Here is a 25,454-nt window from a genome sequence, read left to right on the forward strand (position 1 = left end):
GAGGGCAGTGTAGTTCAGTGGTAGAGTGCTCTGACATTTAATCCCTGGTAATTAAAGGTTTAAAATGGCAGGGTTAAGAATGACCTCTGCTTGACTCCATTGAAGGGTACTCAAAATAAGCAGGACTGAATTAGATGGACCATTGATCTGATTTAGTATACAGGAGCTTTAGATAATTGTAAATCTTGCACAATCCAAGGCTGAATCAAACTGGGCTTGTGTCCTGGAATTGGGGCACAGAAGTAATATTCAGAGACAATTCCATAATTCTATATATTTTTGGCAAATAGTTTAATAGCAGAACAAAAGAGAACAATGCAGCTGTGGCGATAGGCCTACCAAGAGCCATTGGGACCACTGATCGATCTTAAAGGCGCACCATATTAACACCTTGGTTTAAAAATCTAGCTCTGTGTGACAGATTTATGCTATTCCGCTCCTCTTCCTCACTTTACACACATTAGTGAAGATATAGGCTTTGAGCCAGTTGTGCCTTAGGTGATATTTCAAAAAGGAAATATGATCCATATCTCCTTCCTTGCAGTCTTATGTTTTTTTAACCATAAGGTCATCTTACCTCCTGGGGTTTGCCAAGAAGAAAAATTAAGTGCTGGATTATTATGATATATGGAGACCTTCCCAATAGCTGCTTCTTGAAAAGAAAAAGGAACTAAATGAATCAGAAGCAGCAGATTATATATTTTAGAAAGGGATCACCAAACACTCTATAACTCTGAGTCCATTTCAACTAGAGTTTGAAATAGTACTATTTTAACTTTGAGTAGCAGAGTTGAGTGGGGGGTGAAGCACTGGTGAAAGAATTTTCTGAAGCTTCTTTTTTCATTTTAGATGCTTGGGGGACAGAGATGTGTGAAGAATACAAAAACACCCATTTATACCTATCTCTTAGCCTTACCTCTGTTTGTTGTACTAGTTGCCAATTCCACACACATTTCTTCCCTGGATAAATGAGGTATATTGCCTAAGGGTTTAATACACCTTAACACTGTCATCCACTTCCCACCCATTGGACATGTTCTACCTCCTAACTTACTGCATGTATCTTATCTGACTGAAAACAAATTATTTGTACAATAATAATATGGAAAATGTACTGAGTTATTCGAGGGGCTGTGGGGAGGGAGTTGCAGTTCATGAAACTATGGTTCTACTGAAGTTTGTCCAATTTTAATTCTGGGGTTAAAAACATCTATTTCAAGAGTAGAAATGTTTTCCCAAAACTTTTCAGTTTCACAAATGCTTACCTTTCTGAAAACCTTACTGGGATTCTGCATGTCCGTATGTGTCATAACCATTATTTTAGCCTCATATTCTACAGCTTGCAATGCTGTGAGCAAGGCACACAAAGCTCTGGATGTTCATGAACTCCAGGACAGATTTCTTTGACTTTAATAAGAAGACCGAAGCTGTGTCCTTAAATATGATATTATAAATTGACTTTACTAACATTGTAACTGTGTTTATTTTTATTTCTCCTTGATTTTTACCTGTATGTGCAGAATCCTACTGGTGTCTGTGTTTGTTATGTATGTGGTAAATTGTGGCTAACTGGTGAGGTGCTGGGGTACACATCCAATTATGCACCCATAATATAGCTCATAAATTAGCTGCACCCATAGGATTCCAGGCTATGTGTTTTGAATCTTGAGAGCTACTTAGAAACTCAGCTGTGGAAGGAAAGCAAACAGTTGTCACATAAATAGGTAAGTAAACAATGTGAAACAAGAGTGCCATTGAGGCACAAATAACTACTGACACCTGGTAAAACTCTAGGATCAGTGTCCTATAGGGACTTTTATTGGGTGGGGAGTGTTTGGGAATTTTATGTGTGTGCATGTGTCTGGTCTCTGGGTGTCTGTGAATTTCGTTGTATGTGTATATACTTACAATGACAATAAATTATTATTATTACTATAGTGCCTATCCACTAGGCTAGACTGATTGACTCAGCAGGATTTTTATAAAAGTTTATTTGCCATTCAAAAGGTAATTCAGTGGGTCTGTGCTCAGTTAGTTAGGCAGAATAAAGCAGCAGATTTCAAAATCTGCCCTCCCTTGAGGTATCAAATAACATGGCAGAAATCAAATATATATTTCTCCTAAAACAATATATTGAGGGAATTCCCATAAACAATAAACTACCCATTGTGTGAATGGAAGACAGGATTAGAAGGCCAGTGATCAGATCCACCTCAGGTTTTGTACATTGTTAGGATGGGGCCAAGGGCATAGACTAGCACATTGAAGGACCCAGTAACTACTCGTTTTTAAGAGATGTTCTACAACTTGTTCATTGGCCCAGAATCACCCTGATATTCCCTAGCTTCCAGTGGAACACACTAGAAGATCCCTGTCCCACTGCTTGCCAAACATGGCTGTAAATTCAGCATCCCAAAGCACTTCTTATGGCATGCCAACTCAAACCAAGTCCTAGATTAGGTCCGCCACCCTCATTGCTCTAACATCTGTAGCTGTTCTGTCAGGTCTATAAATTAAATCCACAACATTTCTTCAGTCAGACTTCTCAAGTAAGAGAGAATGAAAACGAGAGAAAAAGTTATACAGATGCACAACCCATGGCTGGCTGGGTAATTTATGGTTGTGATTATGGTTCTTTAAAAGGTGCATTTTTTTTCCTAAAGGCATTTCAGAAATATAGTTTGCGAGTATTTCTAAAATAAAAATCCATTTTAAATTGCTCTAATATATGTTAGGTGTATGATGCTATAAATCTGACCAGAAGGGGAAAGATGAGTGGGGTGAGGAAAGGGCAAAATAACAAACTACAAGCAAGTTTTTGACTTTCCTCTCAGTTTGGAATCTGTAAGAAAAGTGCTATTATACATGTGACATTATGCATCAGCTAAGGCTGCAACTACATGGGCAAAGGATACATCATTTGCTCTGCTTACAAAACAGGTGAATTCAAAGTATTTTTACTGAGCACTTGATACAAAGGCTGATTTCACTTTGTCCATGGTTTTTGTTTTTTGTTTTTGTTGTTTGTTTTTTTGTGGTTTTTTTTTTTGTTTGTTTGTTTTTTTTTTTGGTTTTGTTTGCTCCCAAAGCACCTTTTTCTTTCTGCTACTGAGGGTCTTCTACTCTTTCAAGCTGGAACAATTTGAATTCACTTTTCCCCATGTGGTTAGTTGTGATATGTTCTTATAAAGGTGGGAAACATGTTTGTAGGTGGTGTTTCAGTGATTTAGGCAGTTGGGCATATGTTCAGGACCAGGGGAACATGCTCTCCCAATCTTTACTCTGCCCTAATCATCCCCTGAATTTTTCTTAATTTTTAACATTTCTTACATATATGGGATTAGCACTACATCACTCTTTCCTGTTGCTGGGTCCTCATTTTTATTTCTCATATTTAAGCCCCTGTCAATTCCCCATCAGATTGGCAGAGGCAGGACCAGAGGAAGTAAGGAAAGAAGAGAGGGCTATGTCCAGGAATGCAAATCACATTACATCCAGTATGAACACTGAATCACTCCGGACCCCCCGGTGTGGTGATCGTGATTCTAAGCATAATCCAGATTGTGAATCAAATCTCAGCAAAGCCGAAAGACTCTGATTTGGCTTTCCAGAGTAGCTATATCCTAATAAAGAAAAACCTTAAGTAGGAATGGTAAGAATGGGGTAGAGGTTTGTTTGCACCAAAATTTGAATTTGAAAATATATTTGCATCATTCACACTTCCTGAATTATTCCATGAACCAAAATTGTATATATTATATTATATGTATTTCAATATTCACACTTCTCCAAATTTTGCTATGCAGTCCATTCAAAGAACTGCATACAAATCTGCAGATATTAGAGGAAATAATGTACAAAGACATTATATTAGAGAATATTATTTGAAAAATGTGTACCCAACAAAATTGTATATATCTTAGAAGAAATATGCAAGAAAATGTGTAGAAATGTGTAGAAATATTGAAGCCATCTTTAGAAGAAAATCATACTGATGTGGAAGCAGAACAGACAAACGTAAAACTGGAAAAATGAGAAACCTACAGGAAGCAAAACTGACCATTTCATACATGATCCAACTCTAGTAATATACAAATATTCTCAGGCAATCTTAGATATGAATATCAAATCCCATCTACAGGTAGATACTTTCAGGTGATTCAGAAGATCAGTGGATGATCATTGTCTTGCAGGGCTACACTGAAATATTACTTGCATCTCTGTGAGCTGCATGAGTAGCAATGTATATCCATATAGGGAATATTTATGGATAAAAGTAAAATCCTATTCAGGCATTATAACACTTGGATTTATTTACCCAGTAAAAGGGAATAACCTAACCCTGACTCGCTCCATCACTACTGTAGTAATGCAAGCAACAGTGAATATGAAGAATTGATATCCCTACTTGAATGTAGACTCAACATGCAACCAAGAAACCTTGAAAACTTGGGTTCCTGCTCACATATGTAAGGTGCACATGAGGAGGAACTTCTTCAGTTGTCTGGTAAGCAAAGTAATGATAGAGGAGGGCAAGCTAGATACTAGACAATACCTCTAAGGGTACTGATGAACTCAGAAGCTGTAACACCTGAATAGGGCTTCTTTCTACAGTGGACCCTCGACTTACAGACGGCTCGACTTACAGACTTTTCGAGTTACAGACTTCTCTGGCTGCAAAATTTAGATTCGACTTGCAGCCAGAGAATCGACTTACAGACCAGAAAAAAACCAAACTGGAATAAAAATAGAATAAAAACCACTGGTTATGGGATTAATCGGTTTTCAGTGCATTGTAGGTCAATGGAGATTCGACTTACAGACTTTTCGACTTGCAGCCACCATTCCAATACGGATTAATTCCTTAAGTAGAGGGTCCACTGTATATAAAATGAAACTTGCTTCACCGTTAAGGACTTTACATTTCTTTTATTTGTACATAAAGGTTGCTAACCCAGAGTTGCCCCTTAACAAGCTATGAAAATGAGGTCCTTTAGGGTGAAAGGTGTAATCAGAGATGACTGCAGGTGCAATAAATTTGAAGATTTATTTAAATCACAGCAGATAAACAGGGAGTGAGATCCATAAAATGAAGACACCATGTAAAAGAAATCAAAGTAAAATCAGTGTTTCTAACACAATGCAATGCAATGACAAAATGAAAAGTGCAAGGCAGAACAACCTGTATTAAAGTAGCAGATGAAATTATAATTATGCAACATCAGCCACAATTTGCCCTTTATAAAACACTGTATTTGCCCCTAAACTTCCATCAGTCCTCTAGATGAAGCTCACTGTGCTCCATCTATTTGACCTAAAGACTGAGAAAGACATACATATAGCTACCAATTCTAAGGAACAGGTTCCTGAAAACTCAAGAAAATTGATCCCAAAAACCAAAAGGAAAAAAACTAAGGTCCAAAGGCCCCAGAGCAGTCAAAATCTGCAAAAGTAAAAATCACACGAGAACAAGTGAAATGAAAAGCATCTGCTTCTATGAATGCAAGTATGAATGAATGTGATTCTAAGTCTGAGTCTATATGACCCAATTGCTTCGTTACCTTCACCCTTAAAATTCAGTTCTGTGTTGGTAGATGGCAAGCAGGGAGAAAAAGGGCATTGCACCACCTTTCTTTATTCCCAGACTCGAAATCATTCCTTTGTCCAGAAGCACACAATGTGACTATAACATATTATCGGGGTACATTCTGAGTCTGAAGCCATTGAAAGTATCCAACCTTGTAGCCTGTCCATTCTGTCCCATTGCTTTCCAGTTCAGCCAGAACCTGGTTGCCACAGCAATCATGTATCTGTCTTTTTTGGCTCATCCCATTATGTGAAAGTCCAGGCTGAAAGGAATTCTCATCCCTTTGTGTCAACAGGAAACAGTCAACTGTGCTATGTATGAAGCAAACCAAATATTTCCTCGATCCCATTCCATAGGCAGGCCAGTCTGTAATCCGGTCCATAGGCCATATATCTGTAGGCTAGTTCAGTCCACATGTCCACAAGTTTTTTGTCCAGTGTACTCATAAAGCTAAAAGTTGTACCTGATTAACAAGCTCTACTTCTAAATAATGTGCCCATATATGTTTGTTGCATTCACTTATGTAATGTGGAACCTTACTGAAGTTGTGAGATGTACTTCTATGTTATAGGTCACTGGGTGAGCAAATGGTAGCCCTTCAAATGTCACTGGAATCTAACCCCCATTTATCCTAGTCAGTGAGTCACCATCAGTGAGGGGTGGTTGTTGGAGAAATGCCCTCCAATGATATCTGAAAGGCTCCACATTTCCCATGGCCGTAGCTCAGACCTTATGTGATACTGAGCAACATGAATTAATACAAATAAAAAGCCTTAGATTAACCTAGTCAAAATGGAAATCATAGTTTCTTCTCCTTTTTTTAAGCTCATAATTTGGTTCCATTTCTTTGAAAGCATATTTTAAAGACTTTAGGCATGCAATGCTCAGAATAGCATCATTGGCAATTTCTGTGGGTGAACACCGGCTTGCTGCTCCTGAAGGAAATGATTTAAAAAGCTCACTCCTTTATCTCAAAACGTGTGACCCTTGAAACAAATGGTTATAAAGTGCCAGAAATGGAAACGCCTCAAGGCGGCTAAGGATGAGATTGGCACTCTCAGCTACCAGAAAAGCCTATTGAACATGATGAGACTTACTTCACCATAAACCTGCATGAAATAGGTCTGCATGCTTCCTTATAGCATCTTCTTCCTCCTCCTCCTCTCCTTCTCCTTTTTTTGGACCAATCATGGCTAATAAGTTCCAAACCACATCAATGGAAGGTTGAGATAATCTGTAACTTACAAGCAGAGGTTAATGCAAAAATAACGGCATGCCACTTTTTAAGCTGTTCCTTGTCAAATCACATTTTGCTAATGACTTTCAGATGACAATTCAGACTGCTGAAATCACCAGATTCCTCTTGCACTTATCTCCTGGAGGCAGGATGACGGTAAGTACATTAGCCCTCTAATACTTGTAAAATTGAAAGCCCAGTCAGGAACAAAGGTTGCAACTGAGCACTTGTTCTAAAATCAATATGTTAATATTAGGCCTTGTGAGGGTTTTTTTTAAAAAAATTATTTATTATATTTTATTTTTGAGGGAAGGAGAGAAAGAAAGGGTGAGAGAGAAATTGCATGAATTTTACGCTACCTTGTCAAGAAGACAGATTCTAGGGCAAAAGAGGTGGCTAAGAATTCATCAAAAGCTCTTGTTTTTCAGACTCATCCAAGAGGATATCAATATATGGATGGTTTTCTTTTCTTTTTCATCTTATGTCATTGTCTTTCTGCAGCAAACAACAAAACCATTCGGAACCCCAAAACTGCAAGCACAAAACACAAAGTCATATGTAAAGACCATGTAGTGTATGTCAACAACGCTGGCTGAAATCTCATTGCTTAGTGTATGCCAGATTATAACTATTGGTACATTCTTCTCTGGTATCACAGCATCCTCACCAAGATTCTCTGGGAACATGCATGCATGCCCCAAGCCAGCCTATAACCCTCTCCTCCCAAAAGTCATGCTTGGGACAATTAGTTTACCATGGAAGAACGGATTGAAAGTTAAGATTTGGTTTAATCTAAAAAACACGATTCTTGCCATGGTGTGGCAACAGCATACAGTATAAAGAGATTGAAGTAGGGGGGAAAGAACATGTGGCTGTTTGGTACTGAGCAAAATCCTGTTCCCTCTTATTGCTTGAAATTATTATTATTTTTAATAACTAAGCCATACATACATGAATTTATGGCTTTAAGTAAGAAAAGACAGCTTCATTCCTTCTGCAGTTATTTTATAATTACTTCCTTTTTTTTACTCTCTTTTATACTTACAGGGGTTGTACAGCTTTAATACTTAGGAGTGTTCAATGCTATGGCACAGCATCTTGTAGCATTATGATTTCCAAAAGAGTTACTTTTGAGAATTTTAACTATAATGGCAATTAATTACTCTTTGTAGTCCTTGTAACCTTAACTGTGACTAATTACTTTAAAAAAATAACATTATAATTTCTGATCTACATAGGGTTTTCAGCCTTGTTCTATGAGAAAATTCCACAGGTGCACTAGCTATAGGGGATTACAGATAGATAGAAACCTCTTTTGCTGGCAGAAATTTGTGTATGGTGCAAGAATATACTTCCTCTGGTTGATTCCAGAAACCACTCTGTCAGTGAAGATCTGTCAGCAGAAGGGCCAAAAAGGGGATGGAGAAATGGTAGATCAAGTAAAGAGCCAAGTTATGTTAGATCCAAGCCTCTTTCAGCCTAAGTACTTATACTGGCGGGTGGTTATGCCAGGGAAAAGGTAGTTCCATGTAATCTCCACCCTGTTTCCCTACAAATAAGACCTAACCTGAAAATAAGCCCTAGTATGATTTTTCAGGATACTCATAATATAAGCCCTACCCCAAAATAAGCCCTAGTTAAGTGAAAGCCCACCCTCCACCATTGTCCAGCAACCAGAAGAAGATGGCATGACTGTATTTGAATAAACATAGATTGTACATGAAAAAAACAAAGCATCCCCTGAAAATAAGCCCTAATGATTTTTTTGGAGCAAAAATTAATATAATGCCCTGTCTTATTTTGGGGAAAACAGGGTATTTGCCTTCTATCATCATCCATTTAATCCAAACACCCATCATCCTGAGTCTGGCAAGTGTTTGAATTCAGGACAACTTCAGCTGGCCTAGTGTCAGCTCAGCCGGACTTCAGCCACCTTGGTAGTTAGGACTGGTGTCTAACATACACAGTTTCGCATGATTTTATGTCTTTGCAGATGAACAAGAAGCATTATGGGGGGGGATAATCAGAAGAGGGGAAAAGAGGACTGAAGAAACTCAATGGACTTGGACTGCTTAGTGACTATAGAGGAGGAGACAAACTGGTGAGGAGGAGGAATGAAATGGACAGTGAAGGAACGAGCATGTTTTGTGACGACGCTGATTGTGCTGACTGTGAATTCACAGCAGAGTGGAAATGAAGGCTCTTGTAATGTCCCTCTTGTAATGTCCTATTATAAAGTAATTAGACATTTCCACAAAAAAAACACAACTCCTTAGCTTTCATATCATTAGCCAGGTTATGGTTCAGATAATTCTTTCTCAGTTATCTAAATTTACCCTGCCAGTGTGTTGCCTCTTCCCTCCATTTAAGTGTCTATCCAGATAGTAAATGTTGCCTTTTTGAGCCACAACTCTTCAAGAAGAAGAAAAAATGCAACTACCTTCACTGCAAAAAATAAATATAAAACTACTCAGGTTTGGTCCCCACCATGCAAGGGAAGCTGTTTTGTAAAACATCTCTTCATAACAGGCCAACACAGGCATAGACTGAATTTACACAACATGAGAAGAACTTACAGTAATATGTAATATGAGGATCAGTGGTAAGATGCTGTGTTGGAGATAACAATACTTTTTGTGATCACTTTCGTCAGTACTGGAAGTGCCCCCTCCTAATTTTTCAGTGAGGACTGTGAAAGGGCACAAAAGGAGCCACTGACTCACCCTGACTTGACCACCTCCCTCCATCCTTTGTGTCACTGCAGCAAGATAAACATACGGTAATTTCCAGAGAGATTACTATTACAGCGAAACCAACAAAATGCATTTTAAAGCATGGCAAATTTATTTTTACACAACGTTCTTATAAATACATCTCACTTAAAGTAATGCTAAAGGGAGGAAACAGTTAAGTCTTCAATGTGCCACAGAACTGTTCATACTATTATTATATCCTTTCCACTATATTAGTAGTTCCCAACCTTGGGTAACCTAGGTGGTCTTGGACCACAATTTCCAGAAACCTTTACCACCAGCTGTGATGACTAAGGTTTCTGAGAATTTCAGTCTAAGAACAACTCGGTTATCCAAGGTTGGAAACCACCACATTATACAACCCTAAACTTGGTCAGGTTGTTTCTGAGATAATTGCCAGGTAGCATTGCCCTCACTCTTATTTAGCTCTGTTTGCCCTCAACTATGTCATGCTTACTATTGCTATTTGCTGTCAGGTGGCTTGCAGGTTGAATAGGACGTTCCTAATAGGATGTTCAGAGTATATGGATTGTTCAAGAAATGGATCAACGTTGTCACCTCCTGTGAATTTCCATGGTTCAGTAGAGTTTTGAACCCAGGTCTCCTGACTCTGATCCATCACTCTATCCACTACAGAAAACTAGCTTTCAATGTCATGGTTAAAATCACATTTCTGGTCCATATTGATGTGTGTGTTCCTTCATAAAGCTATATTACCCTGTTTCCACATGAGTTAATCCTCACAAAAACCTGTATTGAAATAGATATTTACATATGTTTTAGAGCAGTGGTCCCCAACCTTGGGCCTCCAGATGTTCTTGGACTTCATCTCCCAGAAATCCTGGCCAGCAGAGGTGGGGGTGAAGGCTTCTGGGAGTTGTAGTCCAAGAACATCTGGAGGCCCAAGGTTGGGGACCATTGTTTTAGAGCACATTTGTCTTCTTTTTCAAAATACACATTTCTAAATGTAACACCATAAAACACACATTTTTAAAAAATATATGTGTACAGTTTTCAATCTCAGAACAGTATTGAAAAGTGCAAAATCTGAGGGATCATTACATTCTAACCCACATATTAATCTGGGAAATGCAGGTCCTATCTTTTTGCATCAGAATTCATAAACATTAATTCCCATGCATCCTAAACATGATTTAAACAAATTACACTGGATATAATGCTGTGGTATTTCCCTCTTCATTATCTAATTTCTTACTGGATAGGAGACTATTTCCAGAATTTTGAAAGTTTCACCAATTATTAAGTAAATAAATGAATGAATGAATAAAGTGAGACTGAAGCAGCATTAATTTAGTGACACCACTGAACAGGATATTTTAAAAGCCTTTTTAATTATGTACGATTTCTCCCCAGAAATAATAATGAAATAATGATGCCCCACCCAAAAGTGTGACTTTTGATCTGACAGCCAACATGGGTGAACATTTAGTGCAGCCCTAGTTGTCTAGTCACTTTTATGATATTATATATACGTTTTTAAAACAAAACATGTGCCCTGCCACATAACATTGGCAGAGAATCTCTGGTTACAACATGAGAACCTCCACTTGGTTACTGATTTTTAAAAAAAAAAAAAAAAATCAGCCAGAGTTCCTGTTCTAAGTCATAAAGTGATGGGAGAGATAAAAAGAAATAAAAAGGCACAAATACCTTTGGCTCCATCTTAATGTAACATTCTTGTACTGTCATTTTTATAACATTCCAGCTTTCTATAATCATTCCATTATCAATCCTTGTAGAACTTAGTGGTTCCATTAGAAACCAAACAAATCTGTCTCATTCTCGCATCTTCCATTTTTTTTTTAACAATGCAATACTGCTAGCGCTGGGTAGCAATTAAATGCTGGAAGAACTGGATAGAATCAACCTGCTCCAGGATGTCAATGTAATTGCCTTCATTGCTTGAATTAAATGTCTCATTATGCCCTCAAAAGCAATCTCCTGTCTTGCACAGAATATGGTTACCTTTAAAGTTTGGTAGCATGTTTTCAATTTTCATCTGAGTCTGAGTGATGATTGGAAAAAAGTTGTGTTGCACCCCATGCAGAGTCTTGACTTTCAATTTCTCTGTTCTTCTGCAATATCTAGAGCAGTGTTTCTTAACCTTGGGTAACCCAGGTGTTCTCGGACTGCAAATCCCAGAAGCCCCAACCAGCATAGCTTCTGGGAATTGCAGTCCAAGAACACCTGGGTTACCCAAGGTTAAGAACCGCTGATCTAGAGGCCTAGATTCCTTAATCTGGAAACTCAGTGCTGCTCAGTGTTTTAAGCAGCTGTAAAATCCTTGGCACAAACACAGAATTGACAGGACAGGCCTATGTATTTTTATTCTGATGGCAAGTCGCCCTGTGCTCAGAAGAACTTACTCCCTAATAAGTGTGTTTTAAATACCAGTGCCAAGTGTGATATCAAATATGAACACTTTTTTTGCTTTTAACTATGGTTATGATCTTTTCAGCTACATTTTCTCAAATGTACACACTACTAGAGATTAAAATATTTTTTAAAAAATCATTGGCCAAAATCCTATTGCCAGTGTAGTGTAGATATTGTAGCATTTAATGATGAATTGTAACAAGTGATGAAGTCAGTGTAGACATTATTTGTTGTGTACCATGTTGCACAGCCCAGTACACAACAGGTAATGTCTATACTAATTTCACAACTTGTGACTCATTCTGAAGTGGGAGGGCCATTCATTACATGTTACTGTCATTTGCTGCTTCACTCAGAAAAGCACTTTGTAGTTAACATAGTGGAGTCAAAATTTCTATTTACTTTTATTGCATTTGTTTTCAGGAATGCTATACAGTGAATTCTGGCTCTGGCACCTTTCTGCACTCATTCCAGAAACAAGGAACATTGCAGTACTGTGACTGGAACAGAGAGGCTTCCTCAGAAAGAAACATTCCTCCCATGTCATATGATGCAATGTTCAATGCATGATGTGGTATCAGCATAGGGCAAGTTTTCTCACATCCTCAGTCAACAGCCAATGACGTGAAGTGGCAAAAGGAATCTTGTCATGCCATATTTTAATCATCTGTAGATGTTCTTCAGAAGATATCACATAAAGAAGTCAGTTTTCTGCTGTTAGTCTCAGCCTTGGCCTGTTGCACTGAACGCTGTCTTGCTCTTCATTTTCTTTCTCCATTCTTTCAATGTTCTCTGACTCATTTACCCTAGAACTGCCCATTTCTGTCACCTGTAGCGACCTGCAGTACTGGCCAAAATTCAGTTTCATGAGCATCTGCAGAGGGAACAAGTTTGGCCCAAGACATAGTACTTTTTTCATATATTTAATTAATGTACCTGAGGTCAGCAGCGAGATGGAGGTGACTGGACTGTTGAATTTTATTTCAAAAGCAACTATGATCTAACATCTTCCTGAGGGCAGCAGGCCAACTTAAAAGCTGTAGGAAAGGCTGCATGGCACATGCAGAGCCATAACTAAGGTGGAGAAAGTGAAGCTTTGCCTAAGGCACCAAAATTTAGAAGGCATCAAAAGCTGGAGATGAATATATTAATGGTGAATATTAGGAAAACAAACAGCAACTTCCCTATTTATCCCCCTCTTTTTCCTTTTTTTGAATGCAGAAACCTTTTTTATTTTGATTCTCAGAGGGCATTACAATTAAGAGCTAGCTTGATTAGAAATGTCTTCTAGAGTGTAGTATAACTCCACCGGTTTTGAAGGTCAGCTGACAGTACAGAGACTACAAGAGCACCGTAGAGGGTGCCCTCTGGAGATCTGGCTGCTGGGCTCTTTAATTTGATACACCTCTCGGCACCTGACACTAGAGGAGGGGTAGAAACTAATCAAATTTTTGGAGAAGCACCCCCCCCCAAGCTCTCATGCTCATTGCAAGCTGCCTATTTCCTTACCCCACTATGATTATCATTCACATTTGACAAAAGAATGTAACGGATACTTCAAAGAAAAACACAAGTGTTTCCACAGCCAAAATGCCAATGACAGTGAGGTAAAATGAGGACAAATGAAGTTATGAAAATGAAAGAGAGAAAACAGAGTCCAGTAGCAACTACAACCCAGATCAAAAGGAGAGTGAAAGAGCAGCAAGACAAACTAGACAAATATTCAATGAAGTGGGTTTTTTTTAAGTTGTTGTTACTTTTGAAGCAGATATAAAAACCAATGAATGTTCTATGTAGCTGTATGGCAACATTCTCTTATATTTCGATATTACTATTATTTGTTTAGTTGTTTAAAATATTTTTGCCCTGCCTTTCTCCTTAAAAGGACCCAAGGCAACTTACAACTATTAAAGGACAATATTTAAAAGCTAAAAACAGTAAGTATACAAATATTGTTAAAGGAATAAAACAAGTATTAATTTTTAAATGGTAAATAAAGTCAATATTTTAAAAAACCTATAAAAACAAGAGTACAACAATGTACCCCTCTACTAAAGATTATTACCAGTACTATTATTATATAAGGACATTTAATCAGACATCACTGCTTACTAGTAAAGAAAACTATTTAGAAGGATTTTTTTTAAAAAAAAAGATATCCACCTCGCTGTAGTGCTGCTTATGGACCAATTCTAGAGAGGTTAGATCACCCACTGCCCCCTGTCTCTCTGCCTGCTTTGCTTTGGATATTTCATTGCAGTGGGCTGTGCCCTCTTTGCTGGATTAATAACATCAAAATATCATTTATCCCTGTCCTCCTTACCTTAGGAGTCCAGTGATGCCTCTGATCATGTCCAGGAAGTCAGCAGTGGGTACTGAGGGCAGCAGATAGGAAGAACAATCCCAATTTGGAGCCAGATGACTGAGTACATGTGGGAATTGGGCTGGACAATCTCTTCGTTGCCACAAGCCCAGAAGTACAGTAAGCAGTCAGAAATATAGAGACAGGAAGGAAGCAGACGAGGAAATACTGAGATAATAGAGTTAGAGATCTAGAAGAGAGTAGAGAAGCAACTGATGGGTAGAGTGTAGAGGGAATTTTGTTGGATTTAATGGTCTCAACAAAAGTAGCCTTTTCATTCCTCTTGAGATTCACTCTTGACCCCAAGAATTCACAGAGTCCCACTTGTCAGGCCAGCAAAATGTTTCAGAAAAATAACAAGGGAAAGGCTATGTGGTCCCCAGGATTACACAAACACGTTCCGTTGGACCACTAAAACAGAAGAAGAAGAAAGAAGAAGAAATTAATTAAGAAAAATCCAATTCATCAAGCTGAGTACAACCCCTTCATGTATAGTCCAGAAAAATTGTGGACAAGAGTCCAAAAATTGATAGTACATATCTGTGAGAGATGATGTTTGTCATCTTGAGGCTGCGTTCTCAAGCATCCTTACAAGATAGTTTGGAATTTTTACACCCTGGTCTTAAGAACAAAAGGCTATCAATAATGATTGCCTATCATCAACAACAAAACATATGAGGGTGTGTGTGGCAATTACAGAGCAATTGACTGCGTTTTAAAATTTTTGTGTTCCACTAAAAAGTATCATCCACTCTTATATCAGAAGAATAAAGTGCACACAGAGCAATGTGCACATTTTAAACTACAGTATTAACATGTCAACAATTACTAAAAAAGATGAACAAAAGTCAATGGCAAGGAAGTGTAATTTAAGTTAGGTGAAAAGTAAATAAGTGTGCATATTAAGAAATGCATAAAAACACATGCACATGAATTCCCTCAACTGTTACAGCAGGAGCTATTCATCTTTAGAGAAAACACATAGTAAATATATACGTTGTTGGAAAAATACACAGAAAACCATTGTATTAAGGAAAACTAACACACCAATATGCATATTAAATAAAACTCTAAACAAAAATATGCAAGTTAACTTTGTGTGAGAATGCATGCTATTTTTAATGTTAATTACTTTCAAACACACAAACTGAAGCAGAAATGGAACAAAATGACTAAGAAAGTCAAAACAAAGACAAACTGGAATATATTATCTATTTGTCCCTATTCTGATTTTACAAAGCTTTGGAAAGATGAAAATGAAAGAAAGGAAAGAAAGGGTAACACATATTACATACAGAGAACGTGAGCAGGATTCTGTCATCAGAATCCATATATATGTCCACCTCAGAAAGAGTTTTGAAGTTTCCTGTGTGGATTCTTCACTGATGATCTTCCTAAGCAGGTTAGAATATAAAGTTTGCAACCTTGTGGTGAAACTCCTTTCCTTACTCCACCAGAAGTGAATAAGAATGGTGAGAGCATGCTGCAAACAGAAAGTGGCCACCACACCACCCCAAGACATCTTTTAAAAAGGGACCTAGGCAGAGAAAGAAAATGTCCACTGAAAACAAGGCAGCAAACCTTGGGCCTCCCCAGAGTGGCATCCTTCTTTTTTGGAAAAGTCCAAGAAACCAGTTTCAACATGGATGCTGCAAACTCTGGAGTTGAGGAGGCAACGATATGGGGCTCCGTCTCTGAAAGGATTCTTATAAGGAACTTTATATTCTACAGCCCATTTTCTTGCAAATTAAACCATGTAGTCCTTGCCAAAAGCAGCTGGACTACCTTCTGCTGAGTGGGAGCTATAGTTAAGTGGGAACTTAAAGAAACTATGATCGCTGGAAGAGAGATAGTAGTAGATCATACTAGAAAAGACACACCTGAAGAGATAATGTTGTTATTAGAGCTTTGCAGCAGTTTTCTCATTTACCAGTAATGATCATCCAGTATGAAGACCTAGTTAACTGTCTCAGGCAGAAGTCTGGGGCAATATTTCCTGCAATTAATCAGGCTCTGGAAGGCTCTAATTTCTGCCTGCTGAATAAAGAACTGATTGCATTCTGTTTCTTCTGTCGTATACCTGTGCCTTTCCATGTCTTCAGAGAAACAAAGTATTTTTCCACACCTTCAGTTTTGCGTTTGACTCAGTGATTCAGAAGTGCTACTAACAGAAGGGTAGTTTAAGAGAGGTCTAACCTTAACCCTTTGAAGGATGCTTCTCAGAAATCTAAGAGAAACATTTACAGTAAAGATGTAGAGGGGGAAATCCCGTACAGTTCATCAGGCAGACGGTTCCCCTTGCCATTTTGGTACCTTAGAAATAATACTGGGAAGACCTATCATGTAGCTGAAAGTTACCTAATTCCATGCCCTGCCCACATAGCTCTTGAAGATACTGTTAGCCACGTCTTCTCCTACATCCCGATACACATATTTCAGTCCATGCTCTTGACAAGATCAGTTTCATTCAAAAAGATTGATCAATACAAGAAAAGGATAAAGACCATTCAGTGAAGTGTAAGTCTTCATTATCTGGTGCTCCCACTCCAGGCTATCCCCCCCCCCCCCCAAAAGCAGGCAGGATATTTTGATACTTTCTGTAAACTACTAATCTCTGCTGAAAGAGCTATTAACCAATTTAGGATTAAAAGCTTTTTGATGCAATTCATTTGTGTCCACACTCAACTATCTCTTTGGATTATTAAAGTAATGAAGAACTAGCAGTACCTTCTTTTCACTGAGGAAATATCATTGGACACATGTAGCCTTCCACCTTTCATAACATGTATAAATAAAGGCCAAATCAAGAAGGTATTATAATCCAATTTGACTGTAATGCACGTAAAGCCTAGTAAAAATATTTTCCGCAAGAATTACAGGTCACACAGGTTAACTTATTGCCACTATCACTGTGTGAGATGTGACAACAGGGAGGCGGAGCAGGGAAGGGAAAGCAGATGCTTTCATCACTGCCATCAAAAGGTGCACTGGTAAGAAATTTGCCATTAAATAAAAGATTACCTGTGACATGGAATTTGTCATTTACATGATGAAATGCCCTTGTGGTCCGATGTATATTTCTGAGATGCCTACTGAAGGTCAGAGCATCAGGATACAAATGAATGCCGACTGAGGAGATGAAAGTTTGCCCATGGCAAAGCATTTCATTGGGGGAAAAAATACATCAAGTATCCTCAGACCAAGATTTATAGAAATCAGAAATACCCCCAGGCTGTCTTTCTGCTCGCAACAAGATACAAAGCATGATTATTAGATCAAGAAATGTTTAGAGAGGGGTATGTGTCTGTTTCTCTCTCTCTCTCTCTCTCTCTCTCTCTCTCTCTCTCTCTCTCTCTGTGTGTGTGTGTGTGTGTGTGTGTCTATGTGTGTATTCGGCTAAACTGATATAACTGCTTTGTTCTATGGTTGAGTAAGAGGCCACAAAAGAGAACAGTCACTTAGGGGTATCGAAAGGGAGGTATGGGTTGCCAAAACAGTTTGGTGCATAAAGTAAATGGCAGCAGGCAGTGGAAAAGAGCAGAAAGTATAGAGATTCAGAGCATAAGGGGAAGCTGAGACATAAATCACAGTTCTACCAAGTCATCAGTCCAAATAGGGAGTAGCTGGAAGTAAAGTCAGTGGAGTGTCAAGATTAGGTTGCCTGGCTATCAATCAGCCAGGAATCTAACCTGGAAAAGCACAAAGGATAACAAGGGACGCAGCAGGGTTTTTCCATGAAGATAAAGCAGACAAAGGTTCAACAAACAGAACTTAGTTGTGGGCACTCCAGGTAATCATAGATGATGTTCCCAGCATTTCCACAACCTTCAGCTGAGCTGTTGCAACTAAATTGTCTTATGCTCCATCCTGGATTGTCTGCAGTGCCAGGATTTGTTCCTTTAAGTGAACAAGTGGTTAAATTTAATATTGTAGTGAGAATCCAAAGTCATGCCTGTAAAGTCAAGTCAATGGATGGCTGATAGCATACAGATGGGACAAGCTTGGGTAATGCTTGTCAACCGCGTTCAGCTGCTATGTCTGCAGTGATAGGCTGCTCTCACTATTTAAGCAAGAGTGTGAGAACAGCACCTTACCACTCAGTTGTGAGTCTGGTGGCCATTACTTTACTTGAATGTGAATGTTATGTTACTCTGAGATATCTATGCCAATGTATATATTCCCATGTATATATGTCTGACCAAGTCTAATATATTATGCTATAAGTCTTATTAGAACTCTCTCTGTGTATTTTCTCATACATCTGCGTCTTTGCTCTGCTTATTAAGGGGAGGATTTGAAGCTACCAGATAAGAGACTCTGTGTAACATTATCTTGGGCTCCAGGGTTTCTTTTCCCTAACAGAGTGCTCTTGGAAGCATCACTATCCAAATCTGACACTAAGCTTTGTGAGAGGCAAATGCCACATCAAGCCTTTGGAGTTGTCCCACATCAACATTCAGGAATTCCAGCATTAGATCTCACCAGGAGATTTCTTACTCATTCATGAGAAGGCCTTCCTATCAGCTAGGCCTATGCCAGCTTTTCTCCTGCTTGGCTCATTCTTTGTTTGGCATCTCTCTTGGGGTGAAAAGCGGCCCCACATCCTTCTCTAATAGCAGCCCTTGGCTCTCTGCCTCTGTCAGGGCAGATTCTGTAACTAGCTCTGAGGGTCTAGGTTTGTCAAAGGACTTCTTCTCTTGCCATCTGTCCCTAGAGGCTCTGGGTCCTCAAATGAGGAGAATTCACACCAGGAGATAGTTGTCAGGCTCATATAATTTCCATGGTCTATAGGGAAAGACCTCTACAATACTCTCACAGAGAAGCACTTGAATGTAAACTGATTTTGAGTGATGGAGAAAAAGTCTCCCATGTTTAAACGTTTAATCCCCAGATGGGATTAAAACTCTGGCCAAAGGGGTCTCAGTTTATTGTGCCGTATTGCAGTCATTGAGTGTCCACCACAGATGCCAACCAGCCTTTCCTCTTTCAATTGAGATGTAATAATTATTCCCATTCTATTCTTTTCCCTGCTGCAAGGTCCACTGAGGAGATTTCTGCCTCACTTTTACACTGTAGTTCCATTCAGCCATTTAAAAGTAGGTAGAATATCCATTTGTGGACAGGACTGACAGCATTTCAGGAATTTCTGAATCTATCATGAAATCCACTTCCATTTTGCAAGATTGTTTTGAAAGTTCCCAAAATCATTCAGTGGCATTTCACACACACCCCTTAGCTCTCAAAGGAAGATTTAGGAAAAAGTGAAAGAAAACTGAGGAAAGCCAAGCAAAGTTCATTCATCACTTGGGGCAAACCTTTGTGGTGTTTCATCTGGTGAATTATACACTCATAAAATCCTGAATAAATCTCATTGAAATGTTTTATTTTAATTCTTGGAGCACCACATTTGCCACTGCTCTGTGCCCTTTCCTTACATCATTGCCAATAATATGTACAATATCTCCAATAAGAGAACACACACACATACACTATACTATTCAACTCAATGGAAAGAAAATTAATTTCTGATTTGGGGAAAAATATCAAAATCAAATAACGGGGACATTCTCTTGGGCTGGGTCCAAATTTCTTGCACTTCATCACAAGGTAACCACAGTCAATGGGCCAATGACCCATTATGAAATCATATTTTCCATCGTCTACAGCAGTGGTGTCCAACCTTGGCCCTCCAGATATTCTTAGACTACAGCTCCCTGAAGCCTTCACCACCACCTCTGCTGGCCAGGATTTCTGGGAGTTGAAGTCCAAGAACATCTGGAGGGCCAAGGTTGGACACCACTGGTCTACAGCCTTTCTGGCTCCCCACATAGCTAACAAAGCTCAGGGAAAGAGGTCACAATTCTTCCTACAAGCCTTCTTCATATCAGGAAGTGTGGGCAGCCAGAGAGGCTGACCACTGGAGAAATGAACACCAGAAAGATAAATATTATGTGTCAAGTTGGAACCAACTTATATTAACCCTAATAGGGCTTTTGAGGTAAGATATTTAAGGAGGGATCTTACCAATTCCACACCCCCAGTTTCCACAGCCAAGCGGGGATTCAGACTCTGGTCTACTTAGTCCCAGTCCATCACTCTATCCACGACACCAGCGGTCCCCAACCTTTTTCAGACCTTGGACCAGCTGAGCCTCTGAGGAAGGTGGGGCACACACCCCCACACTCGCGTGAGTGCTCTCTCTCACGCCCATGCATGAAGTGATGGGGGAGCACGCACGCACCCACCAGCACCAGTGTGAGCACTCCCCCACTCCTTCATACATGTTCCAGAGCTCCTGCAAGCCCACCAGTGTGCCCGCCCACCCCTTTGCATGGGCACTCAGGCACATGCATGAAGGGGTGGGGGAGCGGTTATGCTGGCACTGGCATGTGCACACATGCACAAAGCAGCTGTGGGGAGGGGAGTGCATGCAGGTAGGGGCAGGAGGTCTGTCTCCACGGCCCAGTCCGGCTCAGGTTACAGACCAGCACCAGGCCGTGGACCGGGGGTTGACGACCTCTGCACTACACCACACTGGGTACCATAGCTAACTAAGACTAAGAAAAAATTCTGTCTGAAACTAGAGATCAGCTGCCACTCAACTGGAGACATTCAAGCTGGAGAAGAATTTTGATGGTCGTCCTAAGACTCATTGCAAGATGAAATGGACCTAATCTGGGTGTTCGTAAGACTCATAGAGCATTGTGTGTGGGGGGAGTTCAAAATAATGTCCCCCTTTTAAAGTGCAAGTGATTAAATCTGTGCACCCCAAAAATAGAAGCACACACAAATTAATAGATGAGTGAAATATCTAAATTGGGGGAACGCATGAATGAATACACATAGTAGAGAAATTTCACAAAATTTTATAGAAATGCCAATGCAAAAAAGTACCACCTTGATGTAGTACAAGGATAACAGAAAAATGGATTCAGAGAAATGTAACAAGATATTTTTGCAGCCCCTTGTGTTGAGCTAGGCACTACTGGAGACAATGCTGAAGTAGAGGAGTCAAAATCTGACTCACAGTAAGACAGGTTCTTAAGTCTTCAGATTGCTTTGCATTCAGAGCAGGAGAGTGTTGAGAAATATTGATGCAAGAAGAAAGACATATAAACTCATTGCTTGATGATGGCACCTGTTAATATTCATTTCGGGAGGAAACATTTTAGAGGAGATGACATACTGCATTTCACATTCTTTTTTATTGGAGTTCAAGAAGGTTTACATTTGACTGACACAAAAAGTATGTAAAACAAGCCAACTCAAAGGGATGTTGAGATATGTTGTTAATGCTGAAATGAAGAAGGATTAGTCTGCTAGGATGCTGCTGAGGGCATTTGTTAGAGATGAAATGTAAAGTGTCAATGTTTAAACAAAGTAATGATGTGAAATGATATTTTTCCTAGATTTTGAATTATACTTTGTGCATGATGAAATTGAAATATATGTACATTTCAGATTTCTACACTCTCAGCATCAAAATATATTCTTTGTAACTATTATTTCAAATTCATTTCTCTGGATGTATCACAGCAAGTCTGCCAATAAGCTAAGTAACAGTTGTCTGCCTGAAGAACATCAATTTTGTGAGGGGAAAAAAGCGGAGAAAAAGCAGAACAAGATTAGATAAAACTACAAAGAGGTCCATTTGTGTCATGAATACTGAGGAAAGGACATAAGAAGGTTCTTTTGGGAACAAAGTTTCTTAAGGTTTATCCAGCCTTTGAGAAAATGTCCATATAAAGCTAAGGTGAAGCTTGGGTAACAACTTTGCAGAGATGAGGACTTGATTCTTGGGACACACTCTCAAGTCAGGCTTAAGTCACACCGGTGAATCAGCTCACAATTTGGAATCCACCCATCCCCTTTTTTCTGGGGGGAAAAGCTTGTTTTTAATAGGTACTCAGATGTGGGGGCTTGGTACCAAAGACTCAAACTTGGACTAGGGACCTGGACCCCAAGACTTTCCAATATTCCAGCAATTTTTCTCAAGGTTTATCCAACCTTTGAGAAAATAGCTGTATAAAGCTAGGATGAAGCTTGGGTAGCAATTTTGTTTGAATTTGCTTACTGATCTCTTCTGCAGTTCTTTCTTCTTGATAGTGTGGAGGTTTTTTGGTTACTGTTTTTGCTTTTAGTTTTTTGTTTTTTGTTTTGTATGATTACTCATGGCTTTCATCCTGGAATCAATGAACTTTGATTATGTGACTCATGAGGATCTTCCATGTCTTACCTTAGAATTTTGGAAAGTATCAGATGTTCTGTTCAGAGAACAGTAAATGAACACTTTTGGGAGAGTCCACTCTGGTGATCTAAAACAGATCACTGTCAGGGTATACAACTACACCTACACAGTTGGACATAACAAGGATCTGGGCCCCTGGGACTGGACCGTCCACTCACACATGCGCTGCCGCTGCCAGCTCCACTCTTCCTTCCAATCACTTTGGAGCTTGCAGTCGACTATCCACTCCTGGCAGAAGGAGGGAGGACAAGTCTCCCTGTCAGGCTGACGAGTGGATAGCCAACCGTGAGCTCTGGAGTGATTGGAAGCGAGAGCAGAGCCAGTGGCAGCTGCAGATGTGTGAGTGGACTGTCCAGCCCCAGGCTGCCAGCCCCTTGTTACATCCAGCTGTGCAGAGGTATTTGTATACAAATACAGTGGTGCCTCGCTTAACGGGTGCTCCGTTTAGCGATGAAATTACTTAGCGACAACTTTTTGGGAGTGTTTTTTGCACTTCGTTTAGCGATGGTCCGTACGGGCGATTTTCGCTTAGCAATGGTTGGGACCATGCTTCGCATAGCGATTAAATTTTGGGTCCCCTGTTTTGCTTAACAGTGGTTTAAACAGCCTCATGTTTGCTGTTTTTAAAATGTTTTTCTGTTATTTATAAAGTTAAAGTTTACTGTTTAAAATGTTTGAAATCATAAAGTGCACTTAATAAACCCTTTGTTAACCAAATTTGACTTTGTTCTGACTCTTTTTAAATTTGTTGTTGTATTTTTTTCCCCCATTGAGATGCATTGAATAGGTTTCAATGCATTTCAATTGGGGAACCGCGTTTCACTTAGCGATGTTTCCTATGGCGATTTTCACTTAAGGACGGCAATTCATTGCTATTGGAATAGATTATCCAGTTTTCAATGCATTTCAATGGGAAACCGCGTTTCGCTTAGCAATGAAATCGCTTAGCAGTGATTTTTTCAGAACGAATTAACATTGCTAAGTGAGGCACCACTGTACCCCCATCTCTAATCTATAGCTCAAAGAATATGTAAGCGTAAGGCACAGCGGTGGGCACAAACCTTAGTTCAGAGGTTAGTGACAGTTTGTACGCTCAGCACCACAGGTACGATGCGTTCTCTTCTCCCGCCTCCCTGGGCAATAACCAATCAAAGTGTGGTCCCCTCCTCCTCTTTGGCTGTTTGACCAGTCCTTGGCAGGAGCAGGGGTTTGCTTGTCTTGCTTCCTCATCTAAATGAGCGATTAGCCAAAGAGGTGGGGCAGGGAAGCCCGTGATCCTGCCGGAGACTGGTTAAACAGCCAAAGAGGAGGAGGAGAGGAGAGTGCATTAGCTGAGGAGTGGGAGATCCAGCCAGGAAGGCAGGAGAACAGAACGACAGGTGCATACAAACCAGCATGAACCTCTAAACCAAGGTTTGTACCCATCTTTAGTAAGGTACTGATGCAAATTATTTGACAAATCACAACATATTTACTCTGAGCTGATTTGTAGCCCATCTGATATAAATTGTATCCAAACATTTTAAAGCATTTTTACATAATTGTGTCTCTGGATGGGGGGGGGGACATGAGCACAGGAAAAATAATGCATTGAAGTGTGGGTGAAACCCAGTTCATTCAACTATTGATTGACCTCCACTGTAAAGGCAATTCTCCCACCAATGTCCCTTCTTCCTTCTCTCCCTCCTCACCCACCCAATAGGAGGCTGTGGAATTTAAATAGCCAATGTCCTTTTCTGAATGCTACTTAATGCTCTTACCAACCCTATTTAGCCCAGTCCAGTCCACTCCTTCTAGACCATGTAGACAAGCCTCAAGACTCTAAATCCTAGACTGTTTGGCTACCATATGGGGAAAACATTTGGGCTTTCACTTTCAGGCACTTCACAGTCGTGTGAAGCACATTATATTGATTCAGTTTTTACATCTCAGGCTTCATTCAGTTTCTGCAGGAAATCACACAGCTGTCAGATCAGGTTAAATTGGTCAAAAGCAATGCCAGACACAGTTGTCACATAAGCAAGGACAGAACCAGACTGTATACCTCCTTTGGGGAAGGCAAGCCAATCTAAAAAAGGCTGAATGGTTCCTTTAAGAACAGTACCTCCAACCAACAGTACCTTTATCTTAGCTGGACCAAGCCTTATTCTCCAAGGCAGAAGATGGTACAGAGCATACATACCACCTAGTATGCATATGTACTAGGCATACTAGGCATGTATACAGATCCATTGCCTGTGGTCAGCAGACTAACCAGGTTCTTCTCTGGGTTTCAGAACAAAAAGCCAGAAACTAAAAATAATATTTATTAGGTAGGCACCTTCTCTCTCTCTCCCCCACTTCCCCTGCCCTCCCTACTTTTTATGTACTTCCTTAGAATACAAGGCATTTTTTATTTTTTTATTTTGTGTTCTTTTATAAATTGGATCACATTTAACTAAATATGGTTTAATCCAAGCTTTTGCAAAATATTGCTTAAAATATTTTTAATTAATAAAGTTTAAATAAGGAATAATAAACTGATTCTACTTAGTAAAGCAAATGAATCTACTTACCTTTTGCCAGGAGGCTATAGTATATCTGAGTGGCATCAAACTTGCATCAGAGCAGTGCTCTTTCAAAATATTTACAAGAAGTTTTGTTGGTGGATGGAAAGATAACATAACCAAGAGTGGAGTTAATAATTTACAGTGTAGGATTCAGTGAGTCCTAGTGCCTCCAATGCTATGGCTTTGTATATAGTGGTAGCATTTCCTTTAAAATTCAGGTCTTGTGCTAACAAGCTGAAGACTTGGAACAAGCTGAAGATTTGGTTCTTCAAGCAGGCCTTCACCCCTCCCCCTTCCATTACTTCATTCCCTATGTGTTAC

At 39.5% G+C, this 25,454-nt stretch overlaps 2 long non-coding RNA genes across 2 annotated transcripts in view; both read right to left on the minus strand.

The window, feature by feature from the left end:
• LOC140706704 (uncharacterized) overlaps positions 1-25,248 on the minus strand; it is a 56,739-nt gene extending 31,491 nt beyond the window's left edge. Inside the window, exon 1 of the long non-coding RNA XR_012086522.2 lies at positions 25,140-25,248. This is a non-coding gene — a long non-coding RNA (uncharacterized LOC140706704). The remainder of the gene's footprint in view (positions 1-25,139) is intronic.
• Positions 1,502-19,344, minus strand: LOC144588659 (uncharacterized). Its single transcript, XR_013544309.1, has 2 exons — positions 14,298-19,344; positions 1,502-12,848 (listed from the first exon to the last, which is right to left on the minus strand). It is a non-coding gene; the product is annotated as an uncharacterized LOC144588659 (long non-coding RNA).
• Positions 25,249-25,454: the final 206 nt, after the last annotated feature.

This window comes from Pogona vitticeps, chromosome 4 (genome assembly GCF_051106095.1).
Source record: "Pogona vitticeps strain Pit_001003342236 chromosome 4, PviZW2.1, whole genome shotgun sequence".
Taxonomy (NCBI): Eukaryota; Metazoa; Chordata; class Lepidosauria; order Squamata; family Agamidae; genus Pogona; species Pogona vitticeps.